The following is an 8,063-nucleotide window of genomic DNA, read 5'->3' as shown; positions in this document are numbered from 1 at the left end:
TATTTTTCCTGCAAGCCACCTAGCTAACTTTAGTTAATCTACTGCAACCCATGTTGTGTATCACTGGCTAACATACTATTGTGTTACAGTGGGGGGAAATTTAGCTAACAATTACCGGTAGCCATATCTATGACTAAAAAGAGAAGAGCTTTTACAATCTGAGATCTCTTCTCTTTTTAGTCATAGATATGGCTAGTTACTATACAGCAAACTACAACCAGCCACCTAAATGTAGCCAGGTGGTAAAAGCGCGTAGCTGTATTCATTTATATCCACTTAGTGGCACTGTCCCTTTAAGAGATTCATAAATGAGGTGTGCAAGCAGTTATGGGATTGCGCATGCACAGTGTGTGAGAGTGAGAGCAAGCAATTACACTGGAGAGCTGTTGAAATCCTTCGTGGGTCCAACGTTACTTTAGGTGGGTAAATAATACTTTAAAAAAAAATCTTACTCGAAGAGTTTGTTTTAATATTTATGCCAGATGATCATGTTAGCCTGTTGATACTTTCAGATTGACATGAGGATGTTAGCTTCTTCATAGCTGAATACCAGTGCTCTCAGAACCACGTTGTGGAGTTGATAACATTATTTGAAGCGTGAGTAATTATCAGAATTACATTCTGTTTCGTGTGAAGCTTCATTCAGTGTGTTGTATTTTGTTTCATTTTTGAATTGTAACTTATCTGTTAATATGACATTTCTCCCAGTGCATTATGGGTGAGATGATCTACCGTTCCATGTGGGGTTAGGGCATCACGTGGACAGTGTGTTTGTTTGTAAGTATTCATATTGTTTTATGACAAAATTTATTTTTGTTTTTCATGCAAGATGTAATTTTGTTTATGGACATCTTGTACCCAGATATCTGAAATGTTAGAGGTCCATTCTAACTGAACATTGTGGTCTCTGTATTTTCTTGTTTTTCTATAGAAAGCAGAGCCACTACCGTTTATGCATTTCACTTTGTACTTATTGTACTCAGATTGGTTGTATGCACTTTACTAACAGATTTATTTCCTTTGATTGTGATTTGGACTTTACTTTACAGGGTGATTTCCCTTCTACATTATCCTATTTTAAATGTAAGCTTTGACAGAATAAACCTTCCCAAAATAGTTTGTCCTGTGCTGTGTTTACTTTCGCCAGGCTACATAAAGCTAGGTTTACCAGCAAACATTAGCACATGACTGGATTTGGCTTGCTAGTTAACCTGGTGCATTTTTAACTTCTTCGCAAACGTGTAACATCAGCAACTAAATAATTTTACTAGCTAGCTATGTAATGACCGTGGATGCATTTCAATCTCACAAAATTATAGGCATGATGCAAGATAGTATTCCAATCAGATGTGAAAAACAAGTATTGCTTATCAAGCAAGCTAGCTAAGTTTACTAGGAAACAATAATACAACAATTTACTGTTGTAAATCTCAACCTGAAGCTGGTTTTACTATAAAAAATACTTGCCTAAGCATGCCTGATAGACATGGCTGTAGGTAGATACTATCTTCCTACCTACGCTCATTTGTACGGTCTGGTCACTCAAAGGTTGAGGGTTATGCCATATTTCTTTCTATTAGGCTAGATATTGTTGTATATGTAATATCTGTGCCTGTACACATGTATGCATGTTCAACTAGTCTACCCTAATGTTATGCTGGCACGGTTCAGCTGCTGTTCAAACTGTGTATTTTTTTTTGTCTTACAGAAAAAAACATGTGGTGTCTGGTTATTTTTTCCTGGAGTGGATTCTAAATACAGAAACATAATTTATTTTGCCTGCGTGTGTCATTGTAGCAGAACAGTATCCCTCTTGAGGGATTAGACATTATGCTGGATTTCAAGTAGATGACTCATGAGAAACTGAATGGCAGTTAGATCATGATAACGCTCCTCCCACAGCTTTACAAGTATTCCCTGAACTTACTGTATGTTTCTTTGGAATGGCAATTTCCTCATGACCAGCTCTCCCATCTGCTGATCACCAGTTCTCATTACTGGTAGTTACAGGATAGGTGCTGTTTTGTGTAGCACAGAGAATTCTTCGACCAACCTTGGCGACGCTGTCTTCATCCTCGATTCGGGGAAACGAGTCGCATAAAATGTAGTTGCAGGGGGTCAGTTTTAATTTAGAAAATGCTCTGTTATCCTCTAACGAGCCTCAACCCCGGATCCGGGATCACCCCCCACCCCCCCCCCACACTGATTAGCATCGCTAGCATAGCGTCACAATTAAATAGTAGCATCTAAATATCATTAAATCACAAGTCCAAGACACCTAATGAAAGATACAGATCTTGTGAATAAAGCCACCATTTCAGATTTTTAAAATGTTTTACAGGGAAGACACAATATGTAAATCTATTAGCTAAACACGTTAGCAAAATACACAATTTCTTTGTCCACCATTTTTTCTCTCCACCAGTAGCTATCACCAATTCGGCTAAACTAAGATATTGATAGCCACTAACCAAGAAAAAACCTCATCAGATGACAGTCTGATAACATATTTATGGTATAGGATAGGTTTTGTTAGAAAAATGTGCATATTTCAGGTATAAATCATAGTTTGCCATTGCAGCCACCATCACAAATCTCACCAAAGCGACTAGAATTACTACAGAGAGCAACGTGTATTACCAATTTACTCATCATAAAACATTTCTTAAAAATAGACAAAGCATAGCATTGGAAAGACACAGATCTTGTGAATTCAGACAATATTTCAGATTTTCTAAGTGTTTTACGGCGAAAACACAATAAATCGTTATATTAGCATACCACATATGCAAACGTTACCCCAGCATGAATTCAAGCTAAAGAGAGCGATATCGTTATCATCGCCAAAATATATTAATTTTTTCACTAACCTTCTCAGAATTCTTCCGATGACACTCCAGTAACATCATTTTACAACATACATATAGAGTTTGTTCGAAAATGTGCATATTTAGCCATAAAAAACCGTGGTTATACAATGAAAATAGTAGCAAAACAAGCCTGGAAATGTCGGTCGCCATCTTTTAGTGATCTAGTTTAATCAAAAGCTAATCATATACTTGACTAAAAAATACAGGGTTGACAGGAATCGAAAGACAAATTAGTTCTTAATGCAATCGCTGATTTACATTTTTTAAATTATCCTTACTTTTCAATACAGGTTGCGCCAAGCGAAGCTATACAAAACAAAATGGCGGCATAAGCGTTTAACATTTTTCGACAGAAACACGATTTATCATCATAAATTGTTCTTACTGTGAGCTGTTCTTCCATCAGAATCTTGGGCAAAGAATCCTTTCTTGGGTCTAATCGTCTTTTGGTCGAAAGCTGTCCTCTTGCCATGTGGAAATGCCCACTAACGTTCGGCATGAACTGGAAACGTGCCCAGCGGTTCAAAGTGCCTCAGAAATAAATGGCTCAAAATCGCACTAAACGGATATAAATTGCAATAAAACGGTTTAAATTAACTACCTTATGATGTTTTTAACACCTCTAACGAGTAAAAACATGACCAGAGAAATATTACTGGCTAAACAAAAGCTTGGAAGGAGGCGAGTCCGACGTCCTCCGTGCGCAAGGCGCAGGCAGCAAAGGGATGCTACTTCCGGTATTTGCTCTTTTATGCAGCCCCTGATTGCGCAATCGACTCCATTCAAAGTGTCATCACGTACTGACATCCAGGGGAAGACGTAAGAAGTGTCTGTTTCTCCATAGCATTTACAGGGACCTTTAAACTGACTCCAGATCAGGGGCCAAGATGTCTGAAATCTGACTCCCTATCATGAAAAGTGCTGTAGATTGAGTTCTGTACCACTCAGAGACAAAATTCCAACGGCTATAGAAACTAGAGTGTTTTCTATCCAATAATAACAATAATATGCATATTGTACGAGCAAGAATTGATTAGGAAGCCGTTTAATCTGTTGAGCAAATTATGCTAATGCAAAACAGCACCCCCTATAGTGGCAAGAAGTTATTATAATAAATTTAAAAAAATTGCTCCATAAAGTAATCCAACAATATGTGTGCTGCCATCGTGTTTATTTCGTCTTCTCACTCATTGATCGAGACAGGTCTCTGTCATCATGACATGGAGTACTTTGGGGTGGACACCCACCTGTCTCGATCAATGAGAGAAGACTTGAAATGGACATGACGTCGTCAAAAATCTTTGGGTTAATCACATCTGGTGCAACAATCTGTAGCTGCAGTTCTCTGCACTTGTGTGTCTCTGCACCAGAGACACACTGAACTACACTGTTCATACTATTTTATTTGTATGTCACTTTTACCATATAACATTCTTGTTGAATACCCAGTTCTCTTGAGTTAGCGTTAAATAGTGAACATTCCCCTGTATTTTAGAATTAGACAAACATTCTTTGGATATCTGAATGTCGAGCATCTGTTTGATGCTACAGTTCACCGTACAGCTTATATAAATATATTCTGTGAATCCATAAGGGCAGACATTTCAAAGACTGATGGAAAATATCCATATTGCACACCTGATTCTTATAATTAGCTGGTTGATAAGCGGAACCAGGTTAGTTAAAACTGGGGTTGAAGCGAAATAACTTACAGAAGGGTAGCTAACCAGGAACAGGGTTGGAGACCCCTGTTCTACCACAGGTTTGTGGCATCTTAATTGGGGAGGACGGCCTTGTGGTAATGACTGGAGTGGAATGATATCAAACACATGGTTTTCATCTGCTCCGTTCCGGCCATTATTATGAACCGTCCTCCCGTCAGCAGCCTCCTGTGTGTTATACATGGTTGTATGCTGAGCCTCACTGACTGCGTTTACACAGGCAGCCCAATTCTGATATTTTTTCCACTAATTGGTCTTAATCACGTCAGATATTTTTCAGAACCAATTAGTGAAAAAAATATCAGAATTGGGATGCCTGTGCTTGTGTACCCAAAACACTTTGGGGTATTTTTCAGCAGGGCACTGTGGAATGACTCCATATAGGGAGAAGGAGGAAATGGGCGGCAAGTGAAGTGTGTGATAATGAATGGAAAATAGTGAAATCAAAGAATGGAACAAAATGAGCAAGGACTGGTCCAATAATGGATTTCTTATTCAACTGCGTTTTCTGAACAAGGAGATTCATTTGGGAAATCCATTTGTAATATCGAGGACTGTGAAGAAAGTGGGAAAGGTGGATTCAATCAAGGTGACTAGAAGCAGATCTTATTATTCGTATCTCAGAGCTATTTGCTTTGCTTGTTATAGCCTAATATTAGCTAGCTAACATTGCTGCAGATTCATGCACGGTAGTAATGTCATGAATTGTGATTATGGTTCATTGTTTAGCTAGCTACATGTCTTAACGAAAGACTTCACTATGCAAGTGTCCATTTTAATAGAATGTCACTGTGACAACTGTTAGCTTGGGTGCTTGACTGATGTTGTTAGGACAGAAAGCTCGGATCAACCCTTAAAGAGATTGGTGGAGCTAAAGCTTAAGAGGATGTGAACGATGCTGAACGGGTGCAGACGAAGAGCTCTCCAATAGGTACCAAAACATTCAAAGGCCATTTTCTCAAAAGTGAGGTTACAAGTTGATCAACGTTCAAAGCAGAATCACTTTCCCATTGTTACTCAAATGCAGTGTATGAAATACCATTTTGTAGCTCTGTGTCTCTGCTTTTATCCAATGTAAAAAACACTATTTCAAATTTTGCTACATAAGACCGAATCAAGGCGGTCGGTCACAGATGATGAGTACCTTAGTCAGAAAATCCCAGGAGTGGTCAGTGCATGTCGCCTGGTAACCATGACCTATGGTAAATGGATGGAAAGAGAAAATCCTGTCTCTATTATTGTTTGAGGAGACTACCTGAATATGTGAACCGTGGATATGTGAGGTATGCGGTGAGAGCATTTGTGTCCAAACCATTGCAGTGTGGAAATTGTAAAGGATATGTTTGCAGACAGAAGTATGATATTGAAGAATCTGAATTTAAAATGTTGCAACTGTGGTGGGGCTCATACTCCAGACTTCCTTGAGTGCCCTGTTAGGGTTAGGGAGGTCGAGGTGTCAAGGATCAGGTCTGCGCAGCGGATCTACTAATTGGAGGCGGTAAAGAGAATCGAAGAGACAATAGTGTTGAAGATATGGCAGTGGATACATTGCAACCAGTTGCTAGTGTTTTAAGTCAATCAGGTGATCTGGATACACACATTGTGAAGGTGGATTTTGTGACATTTATAGCCAGTGATTTAATTGTACAGCACAAGTGTCTAAGAAGTCCTAGAAGCTGGATATCATATCTGCAGCCGAGAAGTTTTTGGGGCTCCAAGACTTCGCGGCAGAAGCACTACAATGACTTTTGTCGCTAGGATATGTCCCACCCTCACAGGAGGCTTCTGAGCCTGTTTTGGGACCTGATTAGAATGAGATTTTACAGAAAATCTGGTTGATATTTTTGGGTAGTTTGCATTATATTTATTTTTACCCAAATGTTTTCCTTTTTGGGATCCTTATTATCCACCTGCAGAGTAGGTGGCGGAATGCACATCTAATTGTTGCGAATGCCATTATACCATAGTGTGACGACTCCAGATAACCTGAGTTTTACAAAAAGCAAAGGTAAAAGAGAAGAGGGGTAGACTAAATTGATTACATGGTCTGGAAGGTACTCTGTGGTCCTCAGGCTCTCTACTCAGGCTACCTCTAACCCCATAACAAACCATACCCAATTCATGTTTATACCATGCTTACTGTAAATTGAGCTATCTTGGACATCCGCTTGTAAATATTTTGGCCAATTTACCTTCACCTTGTGCAGACTTACATCTTCACAAGGTCCTTTGCTGTTGTTCTGGGATTGATTTGAACTTTTCGCACCAAAGTTCGTTCATCTCTTGGAGACAGAACGCTTCTTCTTCCTGAGCGGTATGACGGCTGTGTGGTCCCATGGTGTTTATACTTGCGTACTATTGTTTGTACAGATGAACGTGGTACCTTCAGGCATTTGGAAATTGCTCCCAAGGATGAACCAGACTTGCGGAGGTCTACATTTTTTTTTCCTGAGGTCTTCGCTGAATTCTTTTGATTTTCCCATGTCAAGCAAAGAGGCACTGAGTTTGAAGGAAGGCCATGAAATACATCCACAGGTACACTTCCAAATGACTCAAATGATGTCAATTAGCCTATCAGAAGCTTCTAAAGCCATGACATCATTTTCTGGAATTTTCCAAGCTGTTTAAAGGCACAGTCAATTTAGGGTATGTAAACCTCTGACCCACTGGAATTGTGATACAGTGGATTATAGGTGAAATAATCTGTCTGTAAACATATTGTTGGAAAAATTACTTGTGTCATGCAAAAAGTAGATGTCCTAACCGATTTTCCAAAACTAGTCACTGTAAATCATTTTACTAGCTAGCTATGTAACATAATTGACGAGGGTTGACATTGGTTATGATTATGACTGATGTTACACATTTGCTAAGAAGTTACAAATGCAAGGCTTGGCACATACCGAGTTAGCAGGCACCAGGCTAACTAGCAAGCCAACTCCAGTCATGTGCGGATGTTGCTGGTAAACCCTAGCTTTAGGTGACTGGTTGTAACATTGTAGCTTGCTGTTTAGTGGCCAATCTACAACTAAAAAGAGAAGAGGTTTTACAATAGATACCCAATAATAAAACCTCTAGCTATGTGGCTTGCAGGAAAAATAACTTACTTACTATTAGTCATCTGCACTCTTGGTGCTGGCATCAGCTGTAGATGAGCTTCTAGCTAAATCCAACTCTTTGTTTTGAATCCTCTTCGCTATATTCCAGTTGAAACATGTATGGTTGTATGTCACCGTGTAGCTAATAGAACATCAAAAAATGCTCGTGGTGATGAGAGGAATCACTTGAAGCCATTGCGGTCTGGTCAGTTCTTTTAGTTAAGGATTGTGTTGTTAGTGTTCGCCTCCCTTTCAAAAAAGCCTGCCTTGGGGGAGGGACAGGGCCCGAGCACGAAGCACAGCCCCATCGAGTTGTAGTCTTACAGAGACTGGAAAAAATGTGTAAGATTGTATATTTAGCCATGAATCCGCTG

The 8,063-nt window shown here is 39.4% G+C and overlaps 1 long non-coding RNA gene across 2 annotated transcripts; it reads left to right on the top strand.

The window, feature by feature from the left end:
* The first annotated feature begins 295 nt into the window (after window positions 1-295).
* On the top strand, window positions 296-1,773 carry LOC139565240 (uncharacterized). 2 transcript variants are annotated; one of them, XR_011672876.1, is made up of 4 exons: window positions 296-419; window positions 513-597; window positions 709-777; window positions 932-1,117. It is a non-coding gene; the product is annotated as an uncharacterized lncRNA (long non-coding RNA). The 2 variants fall into 2 exon arrangements; XR_011672877.1 differs by lacking the exon at window positions 932-1,117 and adding an exon at window positions 1,709-1,773 and having other exon boundaries at window positions 324-419.
* The last annotated feature ends 6,290 nt before the right edge of the window (window positions 1,774-8,063 follow it).

The sequence above is a fragment of the Salvelinus alpinus genome, chromosome 36, assembly GCF_045679555.1.
Source record: "Salvelinus alpinus chromosome 36, SLU_Salpinus.1, whole genome shotgun sequence".
NCBI classification, from domain to species: domain Eukaryota; kingdom Metazoa; phylum Chordata; class Actinopteri; order Salmoniformes; family Salmonidae; genus Salvelinus; species Salvelinus alpinus.
Note: the sequence above shows the minus strand (reverse complement) of the source record. Positions and strands in the feature narration are given on the sequence as shown.